This window comes from Lepisosteus platostomus, chromosome 12 (genome assembly GCF_059453375.1).
Source record: "Lepisosteus platostomus isolate fLepPlt1 chromosome 12, fLepPlt1.hap1, whole genome shotgun sequence".
Lineage (NCBI taxonomy): Eukaryota > Metazoa > Chordata > Actinopteri > Semionotiformes > Lepisosteidae > Lepisosteus > Lepisosteus platostomus.
In genome coordinates, this window is record NC_142622.1 from 26,891,796 (window position 1) to 26,910,158 (window position 18,363).

At 40.5% G+C, this 18,363-nt stretch overlaps 1 long non-coding RNA gene across 1 annotated transcript in view; it reads right to left on the bottom strand.

Moving 5' to 3' along the window:
• LOC148651351 (uncharacterized) overlaps window positions 1–18,363 on the bottom strand; it is a 487,041-nt gene that overhangs the window by 244,781 nt on the left and 223,897 nt on the right. The window lies entirely within an intron of this gene.

Below are 18,363 nucleotides of genomic sequence, written 5' to 3' on the forward strand. Positions count from 1 at the left end.
CGGGTGAACGATTGGAGATCCCCAGAGAACTAATTCAAGTAGAGTAGAGGCTGTAGATCCGGAGCAACGTATCGGGCTAAAAAAGGAGGTACAAACCTTCTTTACCCTCCATCATAATGGGGAATGTACTATCTCTTGCCAACAAGATGGAGGAGCTAGCGGCGCTGACGAGGAGCCAGTGCAAGAGGGAATATCGTGAGTCCTCTATTATGTGCTTCACAGAGACTTGGTTGAATGAACTGGTTCCCGGCGCTAACGCTACAATAGAGGGTTTTCAGATGGTGCGTGCGGATCGGAAAATCAAGGAGAGCGATAAAAAGAGAGAAGGAGGGCTAGCAGTGTTTGTGAGTAACAGATGGTGTAACTTTAATCATATAACTGTAAAAGAACAGCTCTGCACCCTGGATATTGAGCTACTAGCAGTTAGCCTGCGGCCATATTACCTACCTAGGGAGTTCTCGCAGGTTATTGTTGTGCTGGTATATGTCCCGCCCTCTGCCGACGCAGCCTCAGCGTGTGACGTCATACACACTGTTACAGCCGGACTACAGACTCGTCACCCACAAGCCATGTTCTTGATAACTGGCGATTTTAATCATGTTTCGCTCTCCTCTACCCTGCCTACTTTTAGTCAGTTTGTTAAATGCCCTACTAGAGATAACAAGACTTTGGACTTGCTGTATGCTAATGTCAAGAATGCCTACAGCTCCACATCACTCCCCCCCATTGGCAGATCTGACCACAGCCTTGTTCACCTCCTATTTCTGTACAAGCCTCTTGTACTACAGCAACCAGTAACCACCAGGACAGTGAGGAGATGGTCAGCTGAGGCTAATGATGCACTGATGGACTGTTTTGAAACAACGGACTGGGAGATACTCTGTGAGCCTTATGGAGATGACATTGATGGTCTTACCCACTGCATCACTGACTACATAAACTTCTGTGTTGACAGTGCAGTGCCCACCAGGAAAGTGCGCTGCTTCTCCAATAATAAACCCTGGGTCACCAGTGATCTGAAGGCCATCCTAAATAGGAAAAAGAGGGCTTTCCAGGCAGGTGACAAGGAGGAGCTGAAGCGAGCACAGAAAGAGCTGAAGATGAAAGTTAGGGAGAGCAAGGTGGCTTATGGGAGGAAAATGGAGGACAGGCTGAGGGAGAGAAATGTGAGAGAAGTGTGGAATGGCATGAGGAAGATCTCCGGATACAAGTTGTCCAGCGGCCAACAGAGTGAGGGAGGCCTGGAGAGGGCCAATGAGCTGAATCTTTTCTTTAACAGATTCGATACAGGGTCCACTGTCCATTCACCTCACAGGCATTCACCCCAGACACCCTCTTCATGTCCTCAGTCACCCTATCATGTGATCCCTCCTACTCCTACTCCTACTCCTACTCCTACTCCATCTTCCCCTGCCCTCCTCGGCCTATCCATCACAGCTGACCAGGTCGGAAGGGAGTTGAGGAGACTCCATGCAGGGAAGGCAGCGGGTCCTGATGGTGTCAGCTCCAGGGTGCTAAAGATCTGTGCGGACCAACTGGGTTCAGTGCTACAGTACAACTTCAACCTCAGCCTGAGATTAGAAAAGGTTCTGATGCTCTGGAAGACATCTTGCCTGGTGCCAGTACCCAAAAAGGGGCACCCTAAAGTCTTGAATGACTACAGACAAGTGGCACTTACATCACACCTAATGAAAACTCTGGAAAGGCTTGTACTGGACCACCTCAGAACCCTGGTGAGTACAGCACTTGACCCCATGCAGTTCGCCTACTGGTCACACTTGGGAGTGGAGGATGCAGTCATCTATCTGCTACACAGAGCTAACTCTCACCTGAAGAAGACAGGGAGCATTGTGAGAGTTATGTTCTTTGACTTCTCCAGTGCCTTTAACACCATCCATCCACCTTTACTGAGAGATAAGCTAAGGGCGGCGCAGGTGGACACTACCCTGCTGTCCTGGATTATAGACTATCTGACCTGCAGGACACAGTATGTACTGCTACAGAGCTGTGTGTCCGAACAGATTGTTAGCAGTACTGGGGCTCCAAAGGGGACTGTCCTTGCTCCATTCCTGTTCACCTTTTACACCTCTGACTTCAGGTACAACTCTGAGACATGTCATCTGCAGAAGTCTTCGGATGACTCTGCAATTGTGGGGTGTATTAGAGAGGGGAGGGAGGAGGAATATAGGAGCTTGATTACCAACTTTGTGGAGTGGTGTCATCTTAACCATCTCCAGCTTAACACCAGCAAGACCAAAGAAATGATCTTCATTTTCGAAGGAATAAGTCTCCGCTGAACCCTGTTTCCATCCAGGGTGAGGACATAGAGGGCGTACATTCCTACAAGTACTTAGGGGTACACCTGGATGATAAGATGGAGTGGTCTGGTAACACTGACGCCCTGTACAAGAAAGGTCAGAGCCAACTCTATTTTCTTAGGAGACTCAGGTGTGTGTGGAACACTGCTACACATTTTTTATGAATCAGTGGTGGTGGCAGCCATCTTCTATGCTGTTGTGTGCTGGGGCAGCAGCATCATGACAAAAGATGCAAATAGGCTCAATAAACTTATCAAGTAGGCTGGCACTGTGTTGGGGATGAGCCTTGACCCCATGGAGGTGGTGGCTGAGAGGAGAATGCTGACCAAGCTCACAGCCATCATGAACAACACCTCTCATCCGCTTCATGGGACTGTTACTGGGCAGCGGAGTACTTTTAGCAACAGACTGCTCCAGCTACGGTGTTCAAGGGAACGTTTCCACAGGTCTTTCCTCCCGGCGGCTGTCAGGGTGTATAACGCTGCCCTAGGCTAGGACTGTTAGCCCTTCATTTGCTCGTCTATGGACAGCATGTTTGCTCCATTGTACTTTTTGGACAATCAGTCTGTATAAACCTATGCACATTTAGCACATATTTCATTGTTTTTACAGTGACTATGATCATCACATTTTGCACACACCTATGTATGTATGTACTTATTTATTTATTTTGTTGTCTTTTGTTTTATAACTATTCTGATGTCTGTTTTGCTTGTCTCGGGCTGGACTGCTGTAACACATCAATTTCCCTACGGGATTAATAAAGTATTATCTATCTATCAGTAAAGAAATAGGAGGTGGTTAGAAAGCCTGGTCTTGTAACAGATTGCTGTGAAGAGTTGGAATTCTGGTTTAGTAAGAGAGGGGGGCAAGTAGCCCAGGGAGAAAGAGAAGGAACAACAAAGAGATCTTGAAAAAGATTTAGAGGAAGGCATAATGGGTTCGAAGCAGAAGTTGGCTGAAGTAGTTCAGGCGGGTAGCTGCGTCAGCATGCGTAGGCTGCAAAGGAACAAGTTAATGTTTATTCTATGCTGAAAAGAGAAGAAAGGAAACACAAGGTTTCAGCTGTGGAGCTTTCTTTAGTTGTAAGTTCTCACTATCCCAGCCATTTTGATCATGTATAGAATCCATGCTGAACCAGTTTTTTAATACATACAATGACCTGTAAAAGTATTCTAATGACTTAATATTTTGATACACTTTAAGTGAATATATTTAATCAAAACATGAATGTTCAAGCTAAACATTAATGGGTGAAAATTTAAATGTTGGCAAAAACTGAGAAGAAAAAACAACTAAAATATGTTAATTTCATACTGTAGGTACTCACACCCCAGAGTACACAAAAGTAAATGATATAGACAGACAGAACTAGGTACACAATCCATAGGTCTTTCTGGATAGTGGATCATTATAATTTGTATTTTATTACACATAATAAAGTTTATTAAGAATCAGTGCTGCTACTATTCAATCAAAACAGAATGTCAAATAGAATGTATGTTTTGAAATAACTTCCATCTCTGCATTACTAGATGGTGTCTTGTCCTTAAGAACATTTTTTTCAGTTTCTGATCTAGTTTTTAATACCCAAGTTTACCAATCATAGAAGGGAGTCGTAATGACTTTGAGTCATCAAATGTGGCCACAGCAGAAGCTTGAAAGTTGAAGCTTCAAAACCTGTTTGTAAATTAATGATGAAATGAAACATTCTGTATAACAGATAACTGGAATTTATGATGAATGAAAAAAGAATCACAAACAGTATATGCATTAAAATAATTAAGATTCAAAAAGAAAAGTGTTTAACAAATGATTTACTCAAAGTTTCATTGATTTCTTCATGTCAGTCATGGTGTAACTCAAAGGAAAGATCAGATAAACCACTGACCCCTTGTACTCTGCAGGGGTTTCCTTTTCTGATGAAAGATTTCTTTTGTTTCTGTTCTGAAAAGAGGCTGATCCAGTTTGATGTGTCATCTTACATTTTTATATGAAAATCCCACTAATTAGGATGTCTCTGCCAACATTTAGTGGTGAAGCTTTACTATGAAACAAGCATTGTTCCAATTTAACGACATTTTCTTGACTGCAAATATTTGTCATACATTAATCCATTAAATTCTTTGTGCTAAAGGAATAAAATACAAAACAAATGCAATCTAATGTATAACAGCTTAAATCAGACATAATGACTGGCATAGGATAGTAAAACAATAAAATATGATGCCGTTGATTATAGAGCTTTATTTTAAGTGGTACCAGGTTTCTTCCTTTTTTTGAGCCTATTGTTCTTCTTTCATAAAAATAAATAAATGTTCTTCCATTTACGCAGTGACTTTGTAACTTTATTCTACAGTATATTGACATACAGTATGACACAACTCCCTTACAATACTTTGATTTGATAACCAAAATGTTTTGTAGATATTTGATATATGCTCCACTTAAGCAATTGCATAAACCAAAAACCATGATTGTAATGACTTTACAAAAAATACTTTTATATCTCCAATTCAACTGGTCCTTTATTTGATATGGGCAATAAGATTGAAAAAATTAGCTAGTTCACTTACATAATAGAAACCCAACAGAGTTAGCATACAGTATTCTGTAACACTTTCAATGATTAAACTAATAAGTCATTCTGATCGATAAAATATAATGATTGTAATGATAAAAACAGTTTCTTTCAATCTGTTCCTAATGGGTAATTTATCAACAAGTTACTACACTAGGGGAATAAGATTGCACCAAATGTGAACTTACAATACATTATATTTCAATTAAATTGCATTTGATTGTGGATCATGACATTTTCCTTAGAATATTTTCTATTCATCCTTACCTCTGCTGCTCATATATTTATTTCAGTAGTTCAGCAATATTCTAATAAAGATAAGAGACTAGATCTGTAGAGTATAGTCTATGTGGCTTAGCACCTGGCTGAAGGAATATTGGCAGCCTCACCATAAGGATGGGGTTCCCAGACCCCCCAGAAGAATCGCCAAAAACAGTGATGCAGAATTCAAAATGATGAACTACAGTACGCGTAAGTCAGTTTGGCTATGGTTTCACTGGAACTGAGCTGATTTTTAGCAAAAATGCTTGTATAACAAATGACAGAATGACAGACGCAAGCTCACACTTGGGTTTTGGGTTTTGTATGGTGCTTGAGAAACACATATGCTGGGGGAACCAGCAAGTTGACAAATAGGTGGAATGTGAACCACTTGCTCACATGTGCAGGTGAGCGGGATGTTATTTTCTTGGTTTCCAGCTACTGTACCATGTAAGTGAGTTCCGACAATGTCATCTTGTGTTTGTACCAGTTGCCATGGTGACTTGGAGCTACCTGTGACGTGAAGGTGGTGGACGGTGGAAGGCGCTGGGTGACTAGGAGAGTAGCTTGATGGGAAGGAGGAGGAGCTATCTGTACTACTGTAGCTAGTCTGGGACAGGAACTCTGCGTCAAGGATGTTGGAAGGGACAAACCGTGGAGAGGCAGGAGATCTGAAAAAGACCCATATGCGTAGCGTATGCCCTCGGGCAGTGGACGAGGGGCGACCTGGATGCTTGGCGGGTCTCAGGACATCTGAACGTCAATGCTGAGCACAGGAGAATAAGAGACCCGGAAATATATAGCCCCAGAGAGAGAGACACTGGAAGGAGAGCAAAGCACAGGAAACTAGGGACAGAACACAGTAGGAGTGCCCTGGAAGAGGTAATGCCCAGAAGAGCAGCTCAATGAGGAATATGGAAGAAAGCTACCACTTACCGAATAGGAGCACATTTTGAACTTAATCCCCCAAAATGTCAGCAACATTTGGTGGGACTAGAGGTGGGAATGGGAGGAGTTGAAAGCTAGTACCGACTAACTGATGGATGACAGTGAAAAAGGGGTGAATGGTTTTGGGCAGGGGTCTCCAACCTTTTTTTCTTGAGGGCCACATTTGCTTTGGAAAAAAGGCCAAAGGGCCAGACAGTGGGAAGGTACTGTAGGTAGACAGGGAGATTTTATGATAAAGGAATACGTAATAAACAACACAATTTACACTTATAATACATTTAATGAAAACCCTTATGTCATATATCTTAATATTCAAATGAAAAAATAGAACTAAAAGAAATATTCACATACATGTGTACAAATTTAATGCAATATTTGGAATTGCTTCTGTTACAGAATGTCCTCAAATTCTGGTTCAAACCTTGTCACCCCCAGAATCAAAATCTGCTCGAGGTGCTCATCAGAGAGTGATGTTTGATATTTAGATTTTACATATTTCATCTTTGAAAATGTTTGTTTACACATATATTTGGAGGCAAAGACAACACTCTACAAGTACATTTTCTAATGTTCTTAAAACTCTCTTCAGGCAGTGATTTATAGAAGTTTAATCCTTCTCCTTAAAAAGATCCCTATACAAGTCATTTGCAGCCAGGCCAATTACTGTGAGCTGCAATTCAGGCTGAAGATCTTCAGCTTCACTTGCAAAAGGGTTCTGGAACAATCTTATGTTCTCTTAGATACTGTCAAAATCTTGAAAACTGTCCTGAACTTATTGCTTCAAATGTGAAATCACTTTTAAAGTGAACATAATCCGAAAAGGTTCGGTACATTTATTTCTGTACTATTCACAAGTTGCAAAATGAACAAAATTGTTAGCTGCCACTTGATTTTCATAAAGAATGAATTTTGGTCTGAAGGATTTTACATGTGAAAACAAATCTGAAATGATAGAATTTTCGCCCTGAAATTTCACATTCAGATCACTTATGTGCAGTCAAATCCACAAGAAAGGCGAGCTTTCATAGCTAAACACTGTCAGAGAGGACGTTAACAGGTCATTTCCTCTGAAACATGAAAATATTGATTTTTGTGCGAATTAAAAAAATCTCTTTAGCACCTTAGCTTTGCAGATCCAGCAAACCTCACAGTGGTACGGAACATCCAGATATTCACTCTCAATTTCAGATAGGACATTTTTAAACTGAAGATGATTAAGGGAGGACAATCGATTAAATTCAGTCTTCACAGCTATATCCATTACTTCAGATAATTGTACATTTTTACCACACAAAGCCTGCTGATGAATGATACAGTGCAAAATAATAATTTTTTCAGCTCCACTTTGTTCAATATTGTGTTTGTAATGCCTTTGGATATCATATTCCTTGAGAACAACGATGGTTTATCTGCATATTAAGCACAATGCTTTGTTATTGCTTTCAATCAAGGAATAGTTTTCAGCCCATTTCTCATTAAAAACACAGAGCTCTTTGTCAACTTTTTTTCCTCCTGACATTTTGATATAAAATAAATAAATAAACAATGCAAGAAATCTCAAGAACAACAAACAAGTGAACCTGAGGTAAAGGTTATTTGACTTCTTTAACACTTGCACATAAGCATGCAGTGGTGGTGCTGTCCTCTTTTCTCGGGCTGGATAAAAATACTTTAGGTTGGAGACCCCTGGTGTAGGGGACCCATCACTGTAACTGCTTAGGCCTGGGAACTAGGAACAGCATAGTTGTGGATGAGGAAACAAGTACAACCCGTCTCTGTATATGGTCACACCCACAGAATGGAGGGGTAGTCAGCAACAGGGAGCTCCTACAGCGGACACAGACAAAAGGGTGGGGGAGGGGGAGAAAACAATAGGTGCCATACTGTAGGTGCAGTAGGCTGGACTTTCAACCAGAATCAGAAGAGGGGAAGAGGGGAAGGAAAGAGAGAGGAGGAAAAACTGCTGGGGGGCAGCTGCAGTGAGATTCTGAAGGCTTGATGACAAGAGACCTGAAAGAAAAACACAGATGTACTGTATGAGGGGTGCAGAGCTGCTGTCTTTGAGTGAAGCATTGAGACTTAAAAGGTGAGAGGTTCCCCAATCCTTGATGCATGTGATAAGGGTGAGGTCCCTGGAACGCTGAATGCACAACATGTCTGTATACAACAAAACAAGATGCAGAATGTTCACAGGAAAGAAATGTGCTACAGGAAGTCCTAACTTATATATGCAGGAGAGCAGAAGTGCAAGATTAGGATGTAACCTTTCTCCTGAATTTCCACTATAACTGTTTTATGATTCATTAAGTAGAAATGTTTCATTAAGTAGAAACATTTTCTGGGGTAAATATCTGAAAATACTGTAAGAAAAAAGAAAGTTTACAGATCAGCTGAGACTGTTCAGTCTTTTCTCGAAAAGAGTAGGGGTGTAACCCCAGCGTCCTGGCCAAATTTCCCATTGGCCCTTACCAGTCATGGCCTCCTAATAATACGCTGGGCAAACGTTCCGAGGTCAAATTCTTCCAGCACGGGGGTACCTTTAAAGCGGAGACGACGGCACCGAAATTTTTTGGCGAGCCTTCTCTTTAAAGCCCGGCCAAATATGAAGACAGTACGTACAGTTATAATTCAAACGGAATTAAAAACTACACATCCCAGTTACCATGGTGGTGCTTGTGATCATTGCGTTTAACCAACGAAACAGGGCGAAAAATCAGTCACATGACTTTGGGGCAGAGTTTCGAAAGCTTAACCTATCAGCAACAAAGCGAAATTTACACGATAGGCTACCTCAAACTGTCAGTTACACGACTGTGCATGTCGCTTAAGCCACTCCTATTTGGCATTTTAGTTATGGAGGCGAGAAGACGCCCCCCCCCCCTCTCTGGGTGTCTGATTTGCCGCCATGTTTAACCGTCCGTGTCCGAATCGCAGTAGCTACGCGTACGAAATAAAGTTCATCCCAGCTACAAAACATATATATTTTTGTGGTAAGGGGGCGCAAAACATCAGTATTTACTGCTATTAATTACTGTACGATTTATAGTTGAAATCTGAGCCTAGTTATAAAGTTAGATAGAAAGTTAAAATCTCGACAAAGCAATGTAGGAAATACAGGGAAAATAAATCCTTTCTGACATCTAAAATCAGTTTCGATCAAGGTCTCTAAAACGAACAAGAAAAAGAGGATTTTCGGAGGGCAATTACGCTGTGTTTATATAGAATAACTGATTTATGAGCAATCTAATTTCTTGTTCTTTTAAAACAGTGAAATGTCAGCTGCAAACGATCGCACCAGAAACAGCACTCTCTCTGCCTGTCATAGACGTTCAGGAAAGGCTGAATGAAGTCATGTCAAGTACAATAATTCGGTGATCAATAATAACAGTTGTAGGACAAGAAACAAAAGATAGTGAAAACTTAAGCTTTTTAAGGCTAAAACTCAAATTCATTCTACAAATTAATGCAAATGAAATTCAGGACGTTAAAGTGCTAGTTGTGTAAAAAATACAAAAATGCACATGGGCAAAAAGTTTTAGAAATGGAGCAGGTGTTGCTTTGAAATGAGCAAACAGAAAAAAAGCCATGACTATAGTGCAGAAGAGGGATGCAGGAACACTTGCTTAGATATACAAAAAAATCACAAAAAGGTGTATGTTACAAAAGAACATGCAAACATGTTCATCATGTACATGAACATGTACATCAATTTCCCTTCGCGATCAATAAAGTCTTATCTATAAACATGAAACAGAGTGAGGAATCAGAAAATTAGCATGCATAAAAAACAGCAATTCTGTCAGTGAGCCCTAAATGAATTAATAGCAACCATGGTTTCATGGAGGGCTTCTCAGATAGTTGGGCATTCAGGTAGATTGGCAGGTGAAAGGATTTGTAAACATATTTTGTTAAAGCAAGTCCGTTTTTTCCGCAACACATAAAAGACATTTTTCCAAGAAAGTTTAGCCTTTGTCACTAATGAAACCACTAAATAAAGACATAAATATAGAAATTTTAAGATTTTTTTTATTCAATGTTGGTAGCAGGATGAACTGTCAGGTTGAGCTAAGTGTATATTTTGTTGCAGAGTTGCTGCAAGATGTTAACAGTGAAAAAAGGTATTTAGAAATGAGTTATTTCAAGAAGAAAATTTTCAGAATAATTGCAAATCTAGCAGGATAGAGAAAGCACAGAAAACAGGCAGTTAGATTGATCAGATTAGTATGAAAAGTCATTTAGCAAAGGGAATGAGAAGAGTGACAAACTAGTATACTTTAGATATTTTTTTCTGAACCAGGGAAAATCTGATCATGTTTCTCTATAACAATAATAAAAAACTTTATTTTATATATCACCTTTAAAATTATTCCACAATGCAGAGTATTACATGGCCAGTATTTACACATGATATTTGTGATTTAAAAAAATTAACACAAGCAGCTTTTGGAGATTTAAGTGTTGGCTGAGTTATTGCAGGATAAAAGACTAGAGATGTTGGTAAGAAGAAGATAATTTGGGGAAATCTGAGGAATACACTGATAACAAGAACACTTCCTAATGGGGTAAGGCATACTTTTGATGAAGATGATGAAGTTAACAGACTGTATGTTTACATAGATACTGAAATGAGGATTGTATTTTAGATTTTGTGTAGTTGCTTGCATTGAACTGTGTTGGATGCACATGAATTGAAGGAATGGGCAAACATAGCTGATGCGGATCCACAGAGCCAGCATATTAAGATGTTTATAATTAGAGGCAATTTGTTTAAATAACTAGGTATGGATACTGATGTGCAAGAGAGGTGGAAAGGCTGTTTCCTTAAGCCAGCACTATAAAATATTTTATTCTCAGTGAGATGCTGCCATTTCATAGTGGGTTTCTAACACTGTGTATAGTTCCATCCACACAGTGCCTTTACTTCCATCCATTTCTAATCTCTTTATCCAGTACAGAGGATTTGGAGCCTATCCCAGTAAGCAACGGACACAAGGCAGAATACACCCTGGACATAGCGCCAGTCCATCACAGGACAGACAGACACAAACACACACACACCAGGGCCAGTTTTGGAGTGCGAGAGGGAGTCATATCACATTTATGGAGAACAACCATGTAACCCAGAGAGAACATGTAAACCCCACACACAGAGGATGGCAGGAATTGAACCTAGGACCCCAGTGCTGCAAGATAGCAATGCTAACCACTTCGCCACCATTATAAATGGATGGATATCTTAGTTATCTTTCTAGTTCACAGGTTTGCATGCATTATTTAATTTTGAAAGCCACTGAGACATCAGGTACTACTGTTGTATTTATGAAAAAGAAACAAAACAAAAAACATACTAACAACTGTGCCATCCTACTCCTTAGTTAATACATTTTATTATTCATAAACAGTTAACATTGTTAGCAAAATATTTTGAATTATATTTAACCCTAATTTTTCTTTAGTTTTGTATTTAACTTATTATATGATAGTCAGACAATGTATATTTGAACAATGAAAATATATTTTTACAAGATGCGGGGGAAAGTGCAACAACTTATTACAGTGCTAAATTTAATATTACTGCTTGCTAATAGTTTATGCTAACACCTAACTTTCTTAATTAGATGTATTTAAAGCAGTGAACTAAGTGTAACATACTATTCAGAAATACAATCGAGAATAGTTTTGTGGTGTTTTTTGGATGAAACGTTTCTAAAATGTATAACGTCACAAAATTAAAGACGATTAAGATCTGTAATCTTTCCACTTGTAATGTCATTAGACAGAACAACAAGTTTCTGCTTTGTCTAAGGATGGTATCAAAAAGTAGTCTAAGTGGTGAGAAAGCTGTGCTTAATGATAATTAAGTGACTTAAAAGTAAAAAGAAATGCAAACGCGATTGCTGCCATAAGCGCTCCAGGCAGCAGAACGTTCGTTCTGTACTGCTGAGCTCCGCGCCTCCTCCCTCTCTCGGTGCCGCGCCCCTCTCTGACGGAGCGCAGTGGGCGGTACGCTATTTTCAGAGCCTCTGATTGGGAAAAAAAGACCTGCTGATCAGTTTCACACAACAGGAAGAGAAAATAATGGGATTTTTTCTCTTCGAAACGTGTGTTGTCTTTATGAAATTCGTGTATTTTAAACGTTTAATTAAGAAGTAAAAACCTTACAGCGTACACAAAGATTCTGAGCTGATCACGAGGAAGAAAAATCACCCATTTTTCGCACATAAAAACTGGTTTTTAACTCTCGAAACCTGTTTTTATAGGTTTTAAAGTCGTGCAATGTCTAAGTTAAGCAGGAACACATCATTATATCTTATTTTTTATTTCTTTTTAAAAAAAATTAAAAATCGTTTGCCCTGCCTACAATAATCCCCATCTATGAATTGGCTTTATTACTCTGCTCTCCTCCCCACTGATAGCTGATGTGTGGTGAGCATTCTGGCGCACTATGGCTGCCATCGCATCATCCAGGTGGATCCTGCACATTGGTGGTGGTGGTGGAGGGGAGTCCCCATTACCTGTAAAGCACTTTGATTGGAGTGTCCAGAAAAGCACTATATAAGTGTAAGGATCCAAGGATGTCATTCAGAATTTTCTTAAAAGAAGACAGGATATACAGTAATTTTCAACAACGTGATTGGGTAGTTTGTTCCATACTCCCATAATCCTTTGTGCAAAGATGGGTCTCCTGTTCTGGGTTTTAAATGCACTTTCACATCTTCTTCACATGTGTCCTCTTTTTTGTGTTTCAATGTTTTTTTTTAATGTAAAAATGTAGAAATCCCCAGAATCAACTTTGTCAATGCCTTCAGGGATTTTGATAACTTGTATCAGGTCCCCTCGTAACCTTCTCTACTCATGACGAAAAATGTTCTAAGTTATATGTTTAGCACTTTCTGATAAGAAGCAATATATACATATAATTAATTCCAATCTCATATGCATATTGATTTCACATCAGACATTATTATTATTACTCATTAAAATATATTGTTTCAAGCATTAACCATTTTCATTTTGAAATGCATTTAAAAACACAAATGAGAGATGGATATATATATATAAATATTGCTAACAAAGACAGGGCACCAGAGTACATCCAGCATTGAAAAAAAATGTTATTCTTTAATTTGGCAATATATTACAGGGCAGTGGAGCTGAAGAAACTCTCTTTCAGAAGAAATGGTTACAAAGATTTTTTTTAGCTCACTTTTAGCAAAAAAAAGTCCCTCTCAAACACAAACAACATAAAAGCTTATAATATTCACAAAAAATCTTTGAGTTTAGGTCGATGACAGGTAACACAGATGTCCCTAACAATAATTCCATTTCATTTAATTTAATCAGCCAGCATTAAGACAATTAATTGTACATATTTTAATAAAGAATCACATCATGATTAGTATACATAAAGCAAAAAAATTGTAAAAGTGCAAGGCTAAAATTTCTTGTTACAGAATCACACTACACAGATACACATACAAGCTTTATTTACCACAAAATATTATTTCTAGTAAAAAATGAGGCAGAAAATGATCGAGTAAAGTACCAATTACTTACTGTAGCACAGCTTAATGAAATTCAGGATCGGTAAATTCCTCTTTCATTGGTAATGGTTAGAATAAAAACTTTTTTAGGTTCTGCTGTAGATTGTTCTTATACTGTATTTTAGATTTACAATATTTATAATCACACTATTACCCAAAATCTACAGAAATCATATATAGTGTACATTTCTTTGGTGTTCTGTAATTATTTAACCAGTGAAGGTGAGTGCTGTGCCCCTTCCTTCTGCTTTCAACATCGTATTAACTGCAAAAACATAAGGTATCTACTGTTAGCAATTATGAATGCTGAAAATAAGGACCCTTTGCAGGGCCCAAGTGGACTTATTTCCCGAGTAGCAATAGGAAATCCAAATAGAAAAGGCTAACAAAAAAGAAACACAAGTCCTAATATCCGAAATCCAAAGGGCAAGCGATAGTCAAAACTGTTCTTCCTGGATAGCCAAACAAATTGTCCTCGTCTTAATCTGGGGTAGGGTCGTCGGCGTTTATTGGTGGGGGTCTGTTGTCTGTGGGCGGTTCCTAACAGTGTGGTTCTAGCCCTTGTCCAAAGTTTATAGAGGGAGGAGAAGTAGGTCTTGACTACAGGGACGTCAGTTTCAAGAATGGTGTAAGGGAAAAGTGAAGGTTGATAACCGAATGAACAAAGAAAAGGGGACATCTTGGTGGAAGAAGTGTAGAGGGAGTTATGAGCGTACTCAGCCCATTGAAGAAGGGAGACCCAGTCGTCCTGGGTTGTGGAGACATGCGCTCTCAGGAAGGTTAACAGATCCTGGTTTATTCTATCGCCTGGCCGTTAGCTTCTGGGTGATATCCAGAGGTAAGTGAGGAAGATGCCACCAAGACCTTGCAGAACGACTTCCAGAATCTGGAAATAAATTGAGGTACCCTGTCAGAGATGACGTCCTTTGGGATGCCATGCAATCAGAAACACGTGAAGAACAAATAGGTCAGCCATCTCCCAGGTGGATGGAAGAGAACGAAGAGAGATAAAATGCACAGCCTTCGAAAATCGGTCAATTACTACCATGATGGTAGTCTTATCTTTACTCGTAGGGAGTTCCATAAGTCGACTGAAAGGTGGGACCAAGGACGTGTGGGGACTGGAAGGGGCTGTAAAAGACTGCCTTTTTCTGCCAGGAGGTCTTGACTCTGGAGCAAGTGATTCAGGCTCAGTCGTATTCTGTCATATCGGTCCTCAGGGAAGGCCTCCAGAAATCCCTGGAGATTAGGTCAATGGATCGTTTAGTACCTGGACGACCCGCGAATCAAGAATCATGGCTCCATTGAAGAACCATAAACTGGAGGGAGCTGGGAACGAAAAATCTGTCCTAGGGGCATTGGGGAGGTACTGTGTGACCTCGAAGAGTACGTCTAACCTGGTCCTCGATGTCCCAATGTAGGGCTGCGAGAATCTTGGTGGGCGGAATGATGGGCTCGGGGGAAATGGCGGCGTCGGGAGGACAATGTAGGCCGGAAAGAGCTTCGGGTTTGACGTTCTTTGGACCTAGGGTGTAAATGATGAAAAAATTGAACCTGGAGAAGAACAAGGCCCATCTTTCCTGGGGATAATTTAGGCATTTGGCTGATTGCAGATAGGCCAAGTTCTTATGATCCGTGAGTATGGTGAATGGGTATTGAGCCCTCTCCAGCCAGTGTCTCCATTCCTCCAGAGCAGCTTGATGGCCAACAGCTTCCTGTTACCGACATTGTAGTTCATCTCCACTGGGGACAGTTTCCTCGAAAAGAAGGCACATGGGTGGAGAACGCCCCTTTCTCCATAGTGCTGAGATAAGACGGCCCCGACTCCATTGGCTGAAGCATCAACCTCAAGAACAAAGGAAAGTGCAGAGGATGGCAAAGGATCGGTGCTGTGGAGAAGTTGCTTGATTCTATTAAACACCTTGTCGACCTCCGGGGTCCACTTGCCTTGTTGGGAACCTTTACGGGTCAAGGCGGTGATGGGTGCTACAATGGAACTAAAATTCCTGATAAAATGTCAGTAAAAGTTGGAAAAGCCCAGGAAATGCTGAACCTGTTTCAAATTCTTGGGGGTAGGCCAGCGCCGGATGGCCTTAACCTTGTCTGGATCCATCTGAATACCCAGAGATGAGATTATGTACCCCAAGAAATGGATTCTGGAGGCATGAAATTTATTGTGCATTAGTAGAGTCAGGACTTCACGGACATGAGAAACGTGTTCCTGTAAATTGCAGGAAAAAATTAAGATGTCATCCAGGTAAATTAAAACATACTTTTGAATGATGTCTCTAAAAATGTAATTCATAAAGTTATGGAAAACTGCAGGAGCATTGACCAAGAAAAAAGGCATCACCTGGTACTCGTTGTGACCAAGGGTAGCGATAAAGGCCGTCTTCCACTCATCCCCCTCTCGAATGCAGATTAGGTTGTAAGCACCCCGAAGGTCGAGCTTGGTGAAGATGGTAGCACCCTGGACTGATTCAAGCGCTGATGAGATGAGGGGAAGGAGGTAACAGTTCTTGACGGTTATTGCATTAAGACCCTAATAGTCAATGCAAGGTCTCAAGGATTCACCCTTATTTTTCACAATGAAAAATCTGGCGCAGGCTGGGAAGGAGGATGGACGAATAAACCCAGACTTTAGGGATTCCTGGATGTAAGATTTCAGAGCGTCGGACTCTTCGAGGGAAAGGGAATAGATCTTCCCTCTTGGGGGCAGTGCTCCTTGCAGAAGATCTATGGTAGAGATAGTGCCTTCTGTTTGCTAAAAGCCAGGTGAAGATCAGACTATAGGGAAGGAATCTTACAGACCTCTTCCTGAGAGAGATGGGCGGAGGCCAGCAGTGAACACGACATTGAGGTCCCCAGGCTAATAATTCATTGTTGTTCCAGGAGATGTGGGGGTTCTGCTTCTGTAGCTATGGATATCCCAAAACCAGACGATGTGAGGGAGAGTGGAGGAGTGGGAAACGAATGTTTTCAGTGTGGGTTGCGCCAATACGGAGGGTGAGGGGTACCGTCTGCCATTCAACCCGATCAAGGGAGGATCCCTCGAGGGTGAGTAGTCGGATAGGAGGCAAAACAGGAAGTAGTGGAATGTTCTTGATGGAGGCAAGTTCGAAGTCTAAGAAGTTGTCCTCGGCTCCAGAGTCGAGAAAAGCAGAGAGAGTTTGTTGAATCTTGTCCCAGAAGATGCTTGCTGGAAGAAAGGCGATAGGAAGATTAGTTGCGGCGTGAGCGTCTGTTTAAGTGGGTGCGCATAGGAATGCGATGGCGTTTGTGAGAGTGTGTGGAATGCATGCAGAATGCGTAACATCTACTAATGTATTTACCCTATAATGTACAGATTGTAAATAAATGATTAAGTTGTTTAAATATTTCATCTTACTGGAAATAAGCTAACCATAAATAGTAGCATCGTTCATTCTTAATTCCTTAGGAACATTTGTAACCCTTAATTTTGGTTGCACTTCCATAAGTATATGGATATTTGCCAAACAATAGCCTTTGTGCTTTTTGTACTACATAATACTCAGGGGTCCAATTATACCCACTCTCAGAGTACAGATGTAGTTAAGACCTTCAGATGCCTTTATAAACAATCTGTGATCTCTGCAGCAAATTCTGGTTTGCTGATTATGCAACTCTAAGCTTCTGAATCTGTCTTAAAAAAGCCATGGCAGTTTCCCCCAAAACAGATTCAGCTAGGGCTGTTGACTTGACATTCTAGTAATTATTTTCAATAGTGCTGTTGCAGTAGCCTTATGCTTTATTAATGTAAATGTACAGTGATTGAAAAATAGTCTTCTGTGATTTTTTACCATATACTGACAGAAGCATATTAAAAACTATTCTTCGGTAAAATAATATTTAGCAAAAAAATTATATTTCAATACAATTAGTAAGGCAAATAAAAATAAGCACTTTACACAACTGTTAGTATTATTATAGTTATGATTTCTTTAAAAGTTAGATACATTGAAGTGCATAAGATAATTGCTTAATAATTTAGTCCATATAGACAATTCCATTTAGATAGATATACAGTAGTACAATAATAATAATTGCTTACACTTATATATCACTTTTCTGGACACTCCACTCAAAGAGCTTTACAGGTAATGGGGACTCCCCTCCACCACCACCAATGTGCAGCACCTACCTGGATGATGCGACGGCAGCCATAGTGCGCCAGAATGCTCACCACCCATCAGCTATTAGTGGGTAGGAGAGCAGAGTAATGAAGCCAATTCACAGAGAGGGATTATTAGGAGGCCATGATTGGTAAGGGCCAATGGGAAATTTGGACAGGACGCTGGGGTTACACCCCTTCTCTTTTTGAGAGATGCCCTGGGATTTTTAATGACCACAGAGAGTCAGGACCTTAGTTTTACGTCTCATCCGAAGGACGGTGCCTGTTTACACTACAGTGTCCTCATCGCTATACTAGGGCATTAGGACCCACATGGACCCATGCTGGCCCCACTAACACCTCTTCCAACAGCAACCTTAGTTTTTCCCACGAGGTCTCCCATCCAGGTACTGACCAGGCTCACACCTGCTTAGCTTTAGGGGGGTGCCAGTTGTGAGTTGCAGGGTGATATGGCTGCTGGCGTATAGTATAGATATAGATATAGATATAGTATGTATTAGGAACAGCAATGCCCCCAATACTGATTCCACAGTATTACATCATCAATTACAGTTCCCA